At 42.1% G+C, this 16,833-nt stretch overlaps 1 protein-coding gene across 48 annotated transcripts in view; it reads left to right on the plus strand.

The window, feature by feature from the left end:
- Window positions 1–16,833, plus strand: part of GPHN (gephyrin) — a 454,199-nt gene that overhangs the window by 62,411 nt on the left and 374,955 nt on the right. The gene's annotated exons all lie outside the window — the stretch shown is intronic.

Raw genomic sequence — 16,833 nt, forward strand, 5'->3', positions numbered from 1 at the left:
AGAAAGCAGTCTCTGCTGCCAGTTCAGAGGCCTCCCAGCATGGCAGTGGGAGGCTTTTGGGTGGTGGTGGCTGAACCCTGGGTTACTGCATTCACTCCATAAGACGCATGTACTTTCCCTCCCACCTTTTTGGAGAGAAAAAGTGCGTCTTATGGAGTGAAAAATACGGTAAATCAATTGCATGTGTTATTTCAACTAATAGATACAGTAGATTTTCTGATGACTGAACAGAAAATGAAAATGGAAATGCAAGAGTTTAAAGGGATTAAAATGTTTAAAACCAATGTGATTAGCCTTTGTACTGTCTTTGTCGCATAGCAACAGTGTACAGTGTGGAGTGTTGTGCGGCATTTTCTTAATCTGAGGTGGTTACTTTATCTGACCTCTGAAAAAGCTGTAGATTCAGGTGTAGAAGGTTGGCCAGGAAGCCTTTGGATCCTTGACCAACTGAATCACTTTTAAACCCTGTCTGACCTTGGGCGGCAATAGTGTCAACACCTATCACCTACCTGGAAGAATGGCAACCATCACATTTATCCATAGTACTGAGATATGTTTCTCTGAAGAACATCAGTTGATTTATAGACTACAGTGAAACCTTTGACTGTGTGGATTATGAGAAACCAGGGTAGAAAAACATAAAAGATTTTTTTTTGAAAAAAAATAAAGATCAATTTAAATCATGGTTCAAATAAAAAAATTATTTAAATTCTGATTTAAATCAATTTAATTTAAATCCAATCCACCCTGTGAGAAACTATGGGTTGTTCTGAAAGAAATGAGTGTGACTCAGCACTTGATTATCATGATGTGTAACTTTTGTAGAAAAGAAGCTACTATTAGGACAGAATATGTAGCGGTAGAATGGTTTCCTATAATCAGTGGGGTCAGACAAGGGTCTGCTTGATCTGTATGCAGAATACATCATACAGAAAACCAGACTAGATTCAGATGAAGAAGGAGTGAACATGGTTGGATATATTGCAACCTACATATGATGCCTTTAAGAGGTTTTGATTGGATGGCCGTTTCTGGACTGGGATGGGTGTCAATCCAGTATCAGACAATAATTCTCTCTCTGTCTGAGATTCTTTTTCCTTTCTTTTTCCAATCATGGTTCTCTCAGAATGTGAGCAATGGGGTTTGTCAGAAGTGGACAGTTCGAATGAAGTGTAACCAGTCAGTCAGTAATGAAGCTGGTTAACCAGTTAAGCTTAGTGATGTAGGAAGTTCACATTTTTTTACGCAATATGATGTTTATTTTTATCTGGGAAGAACTCAAAGTAAATGGAAACATTTTATTCTTTTTCATTAATGTATCTGAGTGAATGTATTGATCCAGTAAGTGCCACTTGAGGCAAGCTGATTGAACCATTTTATCTCCTGCATAATTAGAGAAAAAATATTTTCATTCTAAAGCCCCTCTCAATTCTTCACACATTCTTCCTCCCACAAAATGAAGTTGAAGAAACATCAATAATTTAAGATGTGCAGATGACTCCATCATACTGACAGAAAGTAGCAATGACTTGGCTATGATTGTTCGTGAAAGTGAAAGAAGAAAGTGCCAAAGCAGGACTGCAGTTGAGCATTAAGAAGACAAAAATCATGACTACAGAAGAACTACACAATATTGACAATGCTGACAATGAAGAAATTGAAATACTGATTGATACTTTGGTTCAGTCATCAATCCAAGTGGAGACTGCAGCCAGGAAATAAGAAGAAGACCAAGACTTGAAAGGGCAACAGCGAGGGAATTGGAAAAGATCCTCAAGTGTCACTGGAGACCAAGACTATTATATTTCCAGTCACTATGTACGGGTGTGAAACCTGGGCAGTGAAGAAAGCTGACAAGGAAAAAATTGATTCTCTTGAAATATGGTGCTTGGAGAAAGGTGGACTGCCAGAAAGATGAAAAAGTGGTTCTAGATCAAGTAAAACATGAACTATCTCTGGAGGCACAAATGACGGACAGGCTGTCCTACATTGGGCACATAATGAAAAGGCAATATTCACTGTCAATATGATTGCAAACTTTGTAATAGTATTAGCATAATGACTACTGAAATAAAACATACCATGCCCAGCATTTGTTTATAATTGCAAGGTCGTGGCCCAAACACCACTTCATCCAAGACCATGATTCACTCTTTACATTTCTTTCATTGCACTGTAGATTTTTCCTGCCACATAATTCTCTGAATATTCCAAATTCCTAATTTAACTTTCACCCTTGAGAGTGTTAGCACCTTCTGGCTTTGTAAAGCTTTTTGGTGACTGAAGGTCTTTTTATTTTCTAATCTAGTCAGGATGAGGGTGGGTATGAGGAAGATCCATGTAGTGGCTTTGGTTTACATTTAAGATCACATTGTTGCTGTTGTTGTTACATGCCATCAAGTCACCTCCAACATATGGCGAACCTATTAATGTCCTCAAAAATATCCTGTCCTCAACAGCTCTGCTCAGCTCTTGTAAGCTCATGGCTATGGCTTCCATCCATCTCGTCAATCCATCTTGTACTCGGTCTTTCTCTTTTCCTGCTGCCTTCCAACTTTCCTAGCATTGTCTTTTCCAGTGAACATTGACAAAAATGTAAATGCCACTGATAGAAATTTTGTTTTACACTCCTGGTGATTTCAAAAGGAAATCGCACAGACAAAAATCATAGAATCATAGTATCAAGCCCTACCCTTGGACAGTGATTGTGGGCCACTGGAGCAGGGACAGTGCTCAAAGACTCTGAGCCACTGGAACAGGTAAAGCTGTCACAGGCTTTGTGACCATGGAGATGGCTGTGTATGGATGGTTTCCTGACACTTTTGGAGGAGAACTATATGGAGGTGACTCCCTACTGAGGCAGACAAATGCAGCAGTTTGAGGAACTGGCAGGATGTCTCTGGAGGCATGTAAAAATCACAGGACCTGGGGAAAATGTATTTGTTAGAAGTCTTGCAAACCTAGTTGCCTATTTCCTCTTTGGTAAGTGTCAGAAATGCCTCCATCCACTGAATACTTTACTTTTACCTCTGTATGAACCTAGTAACAGATACTCTTTTCCAGTGTCCCAGAATCACTACATATGGTAGGGATCTTGTATCAGTTGTGTAGCTCCCTTGCTTTCCTATGTCCCATTCTTTCAGCTGCTTGCCTCCCGTATTTGATATCATTCTTGTCTTTGAAATGTGCCCCCCCCCGTTGGTTTTCTAGGTGAATCTGCTTTGTTTTGTCAAAAAAAAGAGAGGTATCTGATATGCTGAAGTGTGGTTTGGTGGCTTTTGGATTGCTATACATTCTCTTCTAGCAGGGTAATAATATTTTTCTTTATGTATAAGTAAAGTATTTCATCTTGCTCATGCTAAAATAGAATTGTGAGCCATAGGCAGCTGACATTGAGACTGCTCTGCAGAATAAAACAGTTAACATACCAGACATGAGATATGTAGGCACTGTTAAGTAATGGCTGATAGAGCATAATTCATGAGTAAAATCCAGCCAGTTCAGAAGAACAGTTTGCTATAAATAGGCATGACAGAAGGAAGATAAAAGCAGCTGTCAATTTTTTTGTCAGCCAAGCTACAGAAAGGACTGCCCAATCTTGGCTTCTACTTGTTTCTCACTTGTAAGAATACAAAAAACCTGAAAAGTAGTATGTTCATTAGTTTTAAGATTACAGTGGGGCCTCTACTTACGAACATCCCGACTTACGACCATTTCGAGTTATGATCAGCTCCGGCCACAAAATTTTGCTGCGACTTGCGGCCGGAGCTTCCAGTTACGAACAGAAAAAGGCATGGAAAAAAGGCAGGAAATTGCTAACCATTGGTAGGCGAAGAGGCTGGTTCTTTGTAGCTCTTTCACCCCAGAGGTTAGAGAGTGTGCGATCGGAGGAGGCTTCAGACTGCCTGGTAAGGTAAGGTGCTGCCTTCTGCTTTTTAAAAACTGTTCTGGGTGGGTTTTGCAGCGTGGTTTTGGGCTCAGGGGGGTTATGTTTCTGTGCTGTGATGGATCTTGGGGGGTTTGTTTGCTTTTTGGGTTCCCCCCATTTCCAGTGGGTCTTGGGAAGTTTGTTTGGTTTTTGCTTCCCCCCATTTCTGAGGGGTCTTAGTGGGTTTGCTTACTTTTTGGGATTTCCCCCCATTTCCAATGGGTCTTGGGGGGTTTGCTTGCTTTTGGGGTTCCCTCCCATTTCTGATGGGTCCTGCAGGGTTTGCTTGCTTTTTGCTTTGGTTTTTTCGCATTTCTGATGGGTCTTGCATGCTTTCCTTGCTTTCTGCTTTGCTTTTTTTTTTTGCATTTTTGATGAGTCTTGCACAGTTTGCTTGCTTTTTGCTTTGGTTTTTTTGCATTTCAGATGGGTCTTGCACACTTTCCTTGCTTTCTGCTTTGGCTTTTTTGCATTTCTGATGGGTCTTGCACGCTTGCTTTTCTTCCCTCCTCCCCTTCGGCCAGAACGGATTAATTGCATTTCAGTGCATTCCTATGGGAAATGGTGCTTTGACTTAACATTTTGAGTTATGACGGAATTCTGGAACCAATTAAGTTTGTAAGTTGAGGCACCACTGTACTTCCTTAACTTCTGTCCACTATTTGCAGACATGCCTGCTAGTTATTATGTAGCTCACCTTACTTGAAATGTAGTCAAATCTAATATATATGCATCAAGTTTTTTTCATTTTCTCCTGATGATAGTTTATTTCCTAACTTAACATTAGAACCCAGTTTGAACAGATCTAGTCAGTTCCAGTACTATCTCATTATCATTTTACTTCCCATGTCAATTAAGTTGGTGGGCACTTTGCAGAGACAGCTATTCGAGATTTCTTCTTCGTGGCCTCTGTGAATGCACACAATAGGGTTTTGACATCACCTGTGCTGGTCCTCTTGGAATCTTCTAGAGCTTTTGTAGAAAAGTAACAAAGTGTAGAGTTACCCCTATCACGCATGCTCCACCCGCCTCAGCCTTCAGTTCCATTTTACCACCTTTCAGCTTGAAACCTCTCAATCTTAGAGCTCTCTGATTTTACATATATTTCTGGATTACTATTACTGATACGGACTCCTTCTATCGATTTCTCTGTTGCCCCTTAATAATAATGGACTGTTTGACTATGCTTCGCTTCGTGATTTGGGCTTGGTGCTTTTCGGTGCTTTTACTTTCCCGCCTTTTCTCTAGTTTACCACTATTGCTGCTTTTCTTATTTCTCATTGGCATTTCCTAAGAAGACTGGACAATTTTCGCTATTATTGTACCATCATCTTAACTGTGAGTCCTGTTACCCCAGTTTTTTCTTTCTGCTTAACGTCCCCCTCCGGACCCTTTAGTAGGTGCGTGTCATGTTCGCAAAAACTGCAATTCTTGGATGGTCACGTCTGCTGCCTTTTTTGTTTAGGGGAGTCCCATCAGCCTCATACCTGCAGATATTGTAAAATGTTTACGAAAGCTGCTCTTAAAGCTCGGCAGCAACATTTAAAACTTTTCCTGTAGGACAAGACACTCTCGGCGTTGAGACCTTCCGAGATGGAAACCACCCCAACACCATCGGCTACCCCACGGTCGGAAGTCTGAATTGCTTCCCCAGCTCTGTTGTCGACATTGAAATCTGCTGACAAGCCTGTGAAAAAATCCACATCGACCACGAAAAAAACCTACCTTGATGTCAAAATCCACTTTGAGCTCGTCTTCAAAGGATCCTCTGAAACAGAAGAAATCATCATCTGAGGATAAGAAAGACCATAGAAAACAGATCCCTCCTGTTTCAGCATCGCTGCCCATTGCTGATTTTGGAGGACTTATCCCGGCACCAGGAATCCCTTTCTGAACCCGCTGTCTCTCTTCCACCTTAGCAGCTTGAAACTTCGCCCGTTGGCCTTGACTGCTCTCCAAGCCCTAGCCAGCTAGTGGATGTTGTTTCTAGTCTGGCAACTGCCCATCGTAGCCCTGTCTCTACCAGGTGGGCATCACTGGCACCTTTGTTGCCGTTGACTTCTTCGAGACCGCCTTCTCCACCTCGAAAAGGGGCTGCAAAAACCAAACATCTCTCTCCATATCGGTGTCGAACCTCTTGACGCCGACACATCCAAGATACAACAACCCAGTTTACATAGAGGTTGATTGTAAGAAGTCCCGATGTCGACATGACGACTTGGACACCAATTCGTCTTTGACCACGGAGGACTACCGCAGAAAGAAGATTCGATACATCTATGCATCTTCTTCTTCCTCGTCTCTGCACCGACATTGTCGCCGATGACATCTTGACGTTGACACCAGTCGAATTTCCAAACGTGTGGACAAGGGTAAGGATGTACCTTCCCACCCAAGAGTTTCCCAATCGGTGTCGAAGGTCGCACACTCAGGAACTCTATCGACCCGTGCGCCTCAGACGTCAGAACCGGACATTAGACGACATAAATCAAAAAAGTCTTCCCAAGTACCTTCTACTTCTGATCAGGATGAGGCGTTTTCATCTGATTCATGTCAGGAGGATGAAGTTTTCTCTGAGGCTTCAGGAGAAACACCTGTAAGGGGAGAACCTTTGGAATAAGATGCTGGTGACTCTCACCCATCTTCACCCTCAGAAGATTTCTCATCTTACGTTCAAATGATTTCTAGGATGGCAAAAACTCTGAAGATGCAAACAGAACAGCCTCCCCCTCCTTCTGAAGATCTCATATTTGGGGACATTAATCAAGAGAGGACTCCTCCACTGAGCTTGGCATTCATTCCAGCCTTGATGGAGCTTATCAAGAGTCCTTGAATCAACCATCTACTTCTGCACCTGTAGCTCATAGGATTGAGAACTTATATTGCACCCACAGAGCTGATACTAATTTTCTGGCCAAACACCCAATTCCAAATTCCTTAATCGTCGAATCAAGTTCGTCTATATCATCAGGGAAGTCCCATGTCACCCTGCGAATAGAGAGGGTCGAAAACTGGATGTGCTGGGGAGAAAGATATACTCCCTTACCACCTTTTTACTCCATGTTGCAAATTACCAGGTGGTCATGGGGGCTTACCGGAGGCAACCATGGTCAAGAATTCTCCCAGCCCTTCAAGCAGCTCCAGATGACATCAGACAAGGCTTTTTGAATACTTATCCGGAAGCTCCCACCATCTCCAAACACCAAAGGTTAGCTTCTCACCATTCAGCAGATGCGGCTTCAAAAACACATCTGCTATCACCCTGAGGCGACACGCATAGCTTAGGTCTTCAGGTATATTATAGAAGATGTTAAAGCACATATAGAGGATTTACCTTTTGATGCGAAAGGCCTCTTCAACAAGAAAACTGATGACAATCTGGAAAACCTGCACAAAATCAAAAAGACTGCTAAATCATACATGATCCAATAACAACCTAAATACAATAAATATCAGTGGCGTTAACAATACCCACACCAGCAATACCAGCAAACGGCTTCTCAATCTTACCGTCCCTTCAAGAATCAGAACCAGGCAAGATCCTCTCAAGCTTCCTCTTCTACATCCACCTTTCGGTTGCAGTCCTTCTCACAACGCTGTCAATCTTACAAGCCACCAGCTAAAAAATCAAAGCAGTATCTTTGACTCACACACAAGACTATTCAAACCTGTTCATACCACTTGACTAGCTCCACTTTTTCACAACTGGGCCAGCATCACAAAAGATTCTTGGGTCTTAAGTATTATTCAATTTGTCTACCGTCTGGAATTTACAGAATTTCCTACTCTAAGACAAATCAGGCTTACATCCTTCGATCCTGTTCTAGAAGAAGAAATTATCACCCTCCTCCAAAAACAAGCTATTCAACAAGCTCCAGTGCGGGATATACCAAAAGGATTCTACTCCCGTTTCTTTGCCGTACCAAAAGGGATGGCAGAATCAGGCCCATTCTAGACTTGAGAACACTAAACACTTACCTTCATCCACGACGGTTTCGAATGGTCATGCTAGAATCCATTCTTCACCTACTAAAGCCAAAAGATTGGTTTGTAGTAGTGAATCTCAAGGATGCCTACTTTCATATATCAGTTCATCCACATCAAGAAAGTACCTTCGCTTCATTTTCCAAAATACCATTTACCAATTCCATGCTCTTCCGTTCGGACTTTCCACAGCCCCTCGGACGTTCACAAAGTGCATGGCTCCAGTAGCGGTCTACCTTTGTCTCCACGGCATTCAAGTCTTCCCATATATAGACAACTGGCTAGTAGCATCTCCGTCCAAGCAAGGGGCACTCGCTCCACACTCTGAGGGATCTCGGTCTCACTGTCAACCAGAAGAAGTCCCACCTCGTACCATCCCAGGTGGTTGACTATCTAGGAGCAAGACTGGACTCTGTCAAGGCTTGGATATTCCTGCCACCAGACCGCATAAAAAAGATCACCAGAGGTGTTCACAGATTTTGACCACACTCAAAGGTCTCAGCAAGGCATGCACAACATCTGCTTGACCTCATGGCCTCCATGACACCTGCAGTGACACGCACACACCTGAAGATGCGCTCGCTTCAGGCATGGTTCCTAACTCTTTTCAATCCCCTTCAGGACAGTCCAAGGAAACGTCTGTCTGTCACATCAGAACTGGCGAAACAGTTACAGTGGTGGATGTTTCTGCCACATCTTCTGGTTGGCCGACCGTTTTGACCTTTACAACTTACCGTTCAGGTGATGACAGATGCGAGCCCCACAGGGTGGGGAGCGCACTGCGGACCCCACTGCATACATGCTCTATGGGCACATCACGACAGAGGCTTACACATCAATCATCTAGAGATCCTGGCAGTTATAAAAGCCTTCCGGGCATTCCTACCTCTGATACAAGGTTGTGCTGTACAGGTGATGACGGACAACACCACAACCATGTACTATATCAAGAAGCAGGGAGAGAACGCTCCATGCCCCTTCTCTTCCTCTCAGTACATCTATGGGAATGGTGCTACCACCATCAGATTTTCTCAGTGGCCCTCCATGTTTCAACAACGGACAATGAGCTCACAGACAAGCTGAGCCGTTTAACAGCACATATCCACGAGTGGGAGTTGGACAGGGGGATTTTCCTCATGCTGTGCAACTGATGGGGATTCCCTATAATGGACATGTTTGTGACTCAGACCAACAGGAAGTGCACAAGGTATGCCTTTCGTGCAGGAAGAGGCATGCATTCACTCGGGGATGCTTTCATGATCCCATGGGAATCCAGCCTTCTATACCTTTTCCCCCCAATACCACTCATCCAAAGAACACTGGTCAGAGCTCATCAACTGAAGTCAGATGCAATTTTCATTGCACTGCGGTGGCCTTGTCAGCCATGGTTTTCCACCCTCAAGATGAAACATTCCACACCTTCTCACCCAGGACTCAAGCAACATCCTTCATCCGGACCTTGAGTCACTCCATCTGACAGCTTGGAGGATCACCCATTGATCAAGGAGGTTCTAGATAAATCCAGGAAACCATCTACTAACCTCCTTTACAACTACAAATGGAAAATTTTTGTTCACTTTGCTCAATCAAGGCAACTTCAAACGTCCCCTGTTTCTCTCTCTACTTTGCTTCAATACTTATGTTATTTGTTTGACTCCAGTTTGGCATTATCCACCCTTAAAGTGTCATCGTCTAGTCATTTAGTTGTGCCCGACTCTTCGTGACCCCATGGACCAGAGCACGCCAGGCCCTCCTATCTTCCACTGCCTCACGTAGTTGTGTCAATTTCATGTTGGTTACTTCACAGACACTGTCCAGCCATCTCATCCTCTGTCGTCCCCTTCTCCTCTTGCCTTCACACTTTCCTAACATCAAGGTCTTTTCCAGGGAGTCTTCTCTTCTCATGAGATGGCCAAAGTATTGGAGCCTCAGCTTCAAGATCTGTCCTTCCAGTGAACATTCAGGGTTGATTTCCTTTAGAATTGATAGGTTTGTTCTCCTTGCAGTCCAGGGGACTCTCAAGAGCCTCCTCCAGCACCACAATTCAAAGGCATCAATTCTTCGGCGGTCTGCTTTCTTTATGGTCCAGCTCTCACTCCCGTACATCACTACAGGAAAAACCATAGCTTTGACTATTCGGACTTTTGTTGGCAAGGTGATGTCTCTGCTTTTTAAGATGCTGTCAAGGTTTGTCATCGCTTTCCTCCCAAGAAGAAGGCGTCTTTTAATTTCGTGGCTGCTGTCTCCATCTGCAGTGATCATAGAGACCAAGAAAGTAAAGTCTGTCACTGCCTCCATATCTTCCCCTTCAATTTCCCAAGAGGTGATGGGACCAGTGGCCATGATCTTAGTCTTTTTGATGTTGAGCTTCAGACCGTTTTTTGCACTCTCCTCTTTCACTCTCATTACAAGGTTGTTTAATTCCTCCTCACTTTCTGCCATCAGAGTGGTATCATCTGAATATTGGAGGTTGTTAATATTTCTTCCGGCGATCTTAATTCCGGCTTGAGATTCCTCCAGTCCAGCCTTCCGCATGATGTATTCTGCATATAGGTTAAATAAGCCGGGGGACAGTATACAGCCTTGTCGTACTCCTTTCCCAATTTTTAACCAATCAGTTGTTCCATGTCCAGTTCTAACTGTTCCTTCCTGTCCCACATATAGGTTTCTCAGAAGATAGATAAGGTGGTCAGGCACTCCCATTTCTTTAAGAACTTGCCATAGTTTGCTGTGGTCGACACAGTCAAAGGCTTTTGCATAGTCAATGAAGCAGAAGTAGGTATTTTTCTGGAACTCTCTGGCTTTCTCCATAATCCAGCGCGGGTTAGCAACTTGGTCTCTAGTTCCTCTGCCCCTTCAAAATCCAGTTTGTACTTCTGGGAGTTCTTGGTCCACATACTGCTGAAGCCTACCTTGTAGGATTTTGAGCATAACCTTGCTAGCATGTGAAATGAGTGCAATTGTATGGTAGTTTGAGCATTTTTTGGCACTGCCTTTCTTTGGGATTGGGATGTAGACTGATCTTTTCCAATCCTCTGGCCACTGTTGAGTTTTCCAAACTTGCTGACATATTTAATGTAGCACCTTAACAGCATCATCTTTTAAGATTTTAAATAATTCAACTGGAATGTCATCACCTCCACTGGCCTTGTTGTTAGCCAGGCTTTCTAAGGCCCACTTGACTTCACTCTCCAGGATGTCTGGCTCAATTGTCTCTTTTCAACCTTGTAAATCAGATTCTGCACGCCTTTTCTCCCACCCTACTCTCAAATCCTTTTTGAAAGGTCTCTCAAATATCCGACACCCGTCAAACCTCCTGTACCTCAGTGGTCTCTTCAACTTGTTTTGCATGCGCTTACGCGCCGCCGTTTTAAACCTATGGCCTCTTGTGACATTTGGTTACTGTCCTTTAAAACTTTATTTTTGGTTTATTAAATCTGTGAGAAGAGCAAGTGAGCTGTCTGCTCTCAGATCCGGTGCTCCCTACCTTCAATTCTTCAAGGATAAGGTTATTTTATATCCTGATATTTCTTTCTTGCCTAAAGTTGTTTCGGATTTCCACCACCCCTTATATTTCCAGCTTTATTTCCTGAACCTCCATCAGATATTGAGCACATGCTTCATTCTCTGGACATAAGAAGAGCCTTAGCATATTACCTTTCACGAACTAAGGACTTTTGTGCCACACCAAGGCTATTCATATGCTTCCATGGACAACATAAAGGTTCCTGTTTCATCTTCTACTGTATCCAGATGGCTTGTCTCCACTATTTCTCTGGCCTATGAACTTCAAGGCAAGACTCCTCCTGAAGGTCTCAAAGCACATTCCACCAGAGCTGTTACAACATCTGTGGCCTTGCTGTGTGGTGTAGATGTTCCAGACATCTGTAGAGCAGCCACCTGGTCCAACGCGTCAGCTGTCGTGACGCACTACAGACTAGACCTTCTGGCCAAAAAAGAGATAAGCTTTGGGAGAGTGGTACTGACCTCTGTTCTACAGTGATGGTCCTCCTTATGGCAAGTGAGCTTGCTAGTCAACCTATTGTGTGCATTCACAGAGGCCACGAAGAAGAAAGGTTACTTACCTGTAACCATGGTTCTTCAAGTGGACCTCTGTGAATTCACACATCCCACCCAGCCTCTCGACTATCCATCACTGACTGTGTCTTTGATGAGCTCAGATTATTGTGGCGGATAAATGGAACTGAAGGCTGAGGGAGATGGAGCATGCATGATAGGGGTAACTCTAAACTTTGTTACTTTTCTACAAAAGCTCTAGAAGATTCCAAGAAGACCAGCGCAGGCGCTGTCAAAACCCTATTGTGTGAATTGACAGAGGTCCGCTTGAAGAACCATGGTTACAGGTAAGAAACCTGTATTTTTTATGATAAAGGTACAAAGCTAGAATAGACCATAGGTTTACTTGCTTTCATTTGCTTGTCCTCTCTATCATCAGTTTTCATCTTTGACACAGTGGATAAACTCCTTGTTCATGTAGGGTTTGCAGTATAGGTAAATATTTTGGAAATTAATTTTTTTCTCATGTTCTGAGGGTACTATGTATCCTGAGTCATCTCTTTCATCATTGGGAACCCATTTGGGTGGAAGGACAGGAGGAGGAAGTTTTTAATGACTGAACTTCCTCCTACATGAGGCCGGACTGGCCCTTGGCTGTCCTTCCACAAGTAGGCAAGGACCTTTCTTTTCAGGCAAGCCTTCCCTCAGTAGCTAGCTACCTGTCTGACATTTTTAGATGGATTGTTATGCATAACTGCTTTGACTGGATTTTTAGTACTAGTGTTTTTCATTTCTCAGAGTGCCATTTTTTTCCTTTTAAATACTTCTGTTCTTACCTTTAACACTGTATTTTAATGATGCAAACTGTCTATTTATATTAATTGTTCTTTGCTTTAAATGTTGTATTTTAATGATGTTAACCACCATTTTATATTCATTTTTTCAACTTTAGATGTTGTAAGCCGCCTTGGGTCCTTTTCAAGGAGAAAGGCAGGGTAAACTTAATTAATAAATTGCCGGTGGCCTCGCTCCAATCCCTTGGCCCACATAAGTACCTGACCATGAAAGAGATAAATTGAGACCCATATGAGCTTTGAGATGGGAGGGGAAAATGTTTAATTTCCATAAACTTGCTCTGGCTGATGACATCTTCAACCTCGTATTGCAGAACTAACACAAACATGATTTTAACTTTTGATTCCATTTAAAAATAATCATGTTCAAAGCAGAAAAATATGTTTTAATTTTGTCTGTTTACTAGGATTTTACATCAGAAACAAGGTGTGGTTTACAGTTGTAGTTATTCATTGGACATTAACTCTTACCATAATCCTTACCCAATTTCATATTCCAAATGAAGTGATGTATTTTTAGAGTATCTATTTTAATTGTTTTATCTTTTCATTGTATTTTTATTGTTGTAAGCCACCCAGAGACCTTTGGGTAGAGTGGGTGGCATATAAGTTAAACAAACAAACAAACAAACAAATAAATAAATAAATAAATAGCTCAAAATTTGGACCAATGGGAAAACAATAAGTTTTGAGGGTGCGGTGTCTGGGAGAAAACTGATATATTTATATATATATACACACACACACACACACACACACACACACACACACACACACACACACACACACACACACACACACACACACACACACACACACACACACACACACACACACACACACACACACACACACACACACACACACACACAACATTTAGATTTTTATCAAATCCTCTGCTTCAGCAACAGAATGTTTGACACATAGCTTAGGTACCATATAAAATTGTACTATTTGGCATACTTATGAAATTTGAAAATTTAAAAATCTTTGTTTTGTATAAACAAATTGAGACATACCCTAAAGTAAAGAGAGATCTGTTGAAACTTGTGATTCCTCAGCATATGTATATACGTTTCTGCCATCTTAGAAGAGAAAAATGAATAGTGCTGTCTTGCAGGGCTTTTCATGTATAAAGTTACTTTGATGGAAACTTGAAGGTAGTATTCCTCTTTTTCACAAAATGGTATTTTTTATTCTCCATATCTGTTCCATTTTTGAAGCCTTTATCTTCCAAGAGAATATCTGTACGTTTTCTTCTAGGGATCTGCATTTGGATTTGGAAATACTAGGAATTGACCGAATGATGACATATTCAGATTGTTCTGAATAACTGTCATAATACAGTAATTTGTAATCTTTGGAGTTCCATGTATTCCTATAGATTTAGAAAGCAAAAGGCTAGGTTCTACATGCTAGCGGAAGAAGTGAAAGTGAAACCTGTTTCTTAGGCAACAATGAATGATCTCTTGAGAAATTAAACTTAAAGAAACTTTAGCACCAAATGTAGTAGGGGTAGAGAACTCAGTGTCTCCTGATTGGGGTTGCGATAGGTTTCCCAAAGGTGTGTTTTCACATTGATTATTTCAGAGGACACAGAAATCCTTTAAAAATGTCTTGCATTTTTGTGTGTTTTTTAAAAAGGGGAAGAGAATGACTGTGTAGTATTCACATTCACTGTAAGCTATCCAGAATTTCCAACTTTTTAAAATTCTGTATCTGAAGTCCTGAATTCTGAATCCAGTTTCTGAATTTGAATTTTGGTTTCTGGTGCACATCCGTATTTTTTTCCTCATCTTAAGATCAAATCCCCCGTTATGAAATTTAAGCATTACTTTTGCATACTGTTTCTATATTTTTTTTCATTTTTATGAGCACTTTGGAGCATATGACTGTATGATTTTGATACATATGGGACTTCCTTTTAGCATTACCAGGTCTTCTAATCAAGGAAAAAAGAAGCTAATTTGTTGCTTGTTATGCTGTGGTAAAGCCTGTCAGAACCTAACATCCAATAAAGCAGTGGTCCCCAACCTTGGGCCTCCAGATGTTCTTGGACTACAACTCCCAGAAGCCTTCACCACCACCTCTGCTGGCCAGGATTTCTGGGAGTTGAAGTCCAAGAACATCTGGAGGCCCAAGGTTGGGGACCACTGAAATAAAGGACTGCTTGATTCCTGAACAGAGTGTGTCCGGGTGTCTGCACTCCAAAACTGCTGAGCAGAGTCCAGGTGACTCAGCCAGGACGTAACACAAGCCCCTTATCACAAGTCTGTTCTAAAAATACACTTGCTTGTACTTAATTAAGTTTAGCAAGAGAAAACAAAAGAGCTTTGGAGTCTGCAAGAACGATCAAAGCTCAGGCAAAAAGGACTCTGTAGCATTCTGTGGCCTAACAACTATTCTGGAAGCAGGCTGAGCAGACTTGCTGTTCAAAATACCATTCAAAAGACCAAGTTTTTAAGAATAAATTTCTTTATTGAAAAATACGTGGTATCATATTTGACACTGATTGAAACTGCCTCCATTCCAAACTTGTTAAATCGAGCCCCTGTTTCCACATAGCTTCTTCTGTTCCTTATACTACCAGATCCAACAATTACTTCAGCTTTGAAAACTATACTAGCTACTGTGCCATCCTTGCCATCAGTCAGTTTTCAACAGCAATCACACCCATATTGCCAATTCTTCCATCCTACCAGCTACCGCTGAACCACAAACCTCCAAACAGATAACTCCCTCCCTTGAAGTACTTTGAAAACTCCTTGGATTCAGATAGCTATGAATCCATACCACCACAGTCATCAAACTTCAATGTCTTCATGTGTCTGTGGGCCCAGTAGCAGAGACTAGCTCTTCTTCACACACAGAGGATGGTGAGGGATCTCTCAGATTAGTTGATCCACAAGGCATCAGGTGTGGAACCTGAAATCTAGAAGCCACCTTGTCCAGTCATTGACCTAGTATTCAAGAACTGCAATTCTGACAAGAATCCCAATGCTTCCATTTCTCTTGCATGTCATCAGACAATGAGGGCAGTAGCAGCATCTGTTCCACCAACCTCCAGAAAAATTGACCAGCTCTACTGCAGTGAAGAAAAATACTCAGAATTCATGTTCAAATATCCTTTCCCAAATTCCATCATAGTGGACACAGCAGAGGGCAGACAAATGTTGCTGTTATTCAGGACATGTTAACAGTGAAGGGAAAAAGCTGAATGTGACGGACAGACTCCTTGTCCCTAAGGATTGTAAATTATGCTGCCTACATGGGCACTAATCAGCAGCTCTTCCCAATGTTTAACAACTTTTCAGAGGATTAACTTAAAATTGCCTTGCTTTTCTAGTCAGATGTTCATTGTCTGGCAGCCCAAAAAATCAACGGTGCATCATGCTGTTGATCCAGCTGCAGAGACTTTGGCAGAAGCACTGTGATAACACATTTGGTTCACATAATCAGGTCTTGCTTCTGAGATACACTCTAACATAGAAGATGTTTGCTTTAATGCAAAGTGCCTATTCAGCAATAAGAGTGAGGATAAACTTGAGCATGACAACAAACTACATGCCAGAGCTGAACATCTTGACATCTATCATCATACTTTCTCATCCTAGTCACAGGCCAGATGCAGACAGTTCTGTTACACTTAGTATTACTCCAGGACCCCTCTGCACAGGTCCTCATGTCAGGCATCTTTACAGGTCCCAACAGCTCCTCATCACCTCTATGTTTTGAGCTGACACCAAGAAGATGCCATTACCAGTGACAAAACTGAGTCTCTGACACCTCTTTTCAGCACACTCCATTCATGGACAGATTTTACCACCATTTGGAGGCTATGACAACAGGCTCTTGGGTGCTCTTTATCATGTGCTCAGGCTATACCATAGAGTTCAACATTCTGCCTCCAGAAAGCATCATACAGGTAATACCTTACTTGAAGGAGGCTCATGGTGCTGTGGTTAAACAGCAGTACTGCAGTCAAAACTCTGTTCATGACCTGAGTTCGATCCCATTGGGCTCAGGTTCAAGATTAACACAGCCTTCCAT

This window comes from Pogona vitticeps, chromosome 1 (assembly GCF_051106095.1).
Source record: "Pogona vitticeps strain Pit_001003342236 chromosome 1, PviZW2.1, whole genome shotgun sequence".
Taxonomy (NCBI): Eukaryota; Metazoa; Chordata; class Lepidosauria; order Squamata; family Agamidae; genus Pogona; species Pogona vitticeps.